The sequence below is a fragment of the Tupaia chinensis genome, unplaced genomic scaffold (assembly GCF_000334495.1).
Source record: "Tupaia chinensis unplaced genomic scaffold, TupChi_1.0 Scaffold000362_1, whole genome shotgun sequence".
NCBI classification, from domain to species: Eukaryota; Metazoa; Chordata; class Mammalia; order Scandentia; family Tupaiidae; genus Tupaia; species Tupaia belangeri.
Window position 1 is genome coordinate 5,174,063 of NW_006159859.1, and position 822 is coordinate 5,174,884.

Below are 822 nucleotides of genomic sequence, written 5' to 3' on the forward strand. Positions count from 1 at the left end.
CGCCCCCCCCGCTGCTCGCGTCCGGGGCGGCGGAGCGGCCGCGTGTCCCAGTGGCTGGAGAGAAGGGGAAATTCATGTGCTTCTGTCTCTAATCATCCGTAGCAGGCGTTTCGCCCGTGGAACCGCAGGGTCAGAGGACTGGGACTGAGCGCTGCCCGGGAGAGGCTGACCTGCCAGGACCGGAGTTCCCGGGACGCCGTGCGCCCACTTGTCCAACGTGCGGGAGCGGGACAGTGCCTCGGCCTGCGCGGGGGCAGGGACGACGCCGCCTCTGCGAAAAGGACCCTCAAATCTCGCCCCCCTCACCCACCCCCAAAAGCTGGTTAAAAAAAATAAAAAGCCTCCCTCCCGCGTCGGCAGCAGCGGCCTCGGCCTCCAGGCCTGCGAGGCTCAGTGACCCTCCAGTCGACGCCAGTTCGAGTCCCGTCTTGGGCGCCGCGGAGTCTCGACCGCACGTGACGTGGATTTGCACTCGCCAGGAGGCCGCCACCCATCCTTGCCCGCGAGGAGCGATCGGAGGCGAGCAGTCCTCGTCCGACCCCGGTGCCCGTCAGCTGCCCGTCTCGCACTTGGCTCCGCGCCTCGCCCGGACCCGTTTTTCCGAAAGCCTCCCGAAGGGATTTTTTTTCTTTTTTCTTTTTTTCCTTTTTCTTTTTTAACTGGCCCTTGGAAAGGGGGCTGCGGGAGAAGAGCCCAGAGGTGGATGTTCCTGAGCCGCCTGGCCGGCGCGAGCTGTGAGCGGTCTGCGCCCGGCCGCGCGGAGGCGCGGGAGAACTGCCCTCCGCAGCCGGAAGGGGGCCGCGGGGCGCGCTCCTGCCCGGC

At 67.2% G+C, this 822-nt stretch overlaps 1 protein-coding gene across 2 annotated transcripts in view; it reads left to right on the top strand.

Moving 5' to 3' along the window:
• Positions 1-822, top strand: part of SPRY1 (sprouty RTK signaling antagonist 1) — a 6,331-nt gene that overhangs the window by 953 nt on the left and 4,556 nt on the right. Inside the window, exon 2 of one of the 2 annotated variants that reach the window (XR_003550153.1) lies at positions 103-427. The exons of the other annotated variant lie outside the window; for it this stretch is intronic. The gene's annotated coding sequence lies outside the window, so the exon portion shown is untranslated. Of the gene's footprint in view, positions 1-102; positions 428-822 lie in introns of those variants that run through there. 2 annotated transcript variants of the gene reach the window in all.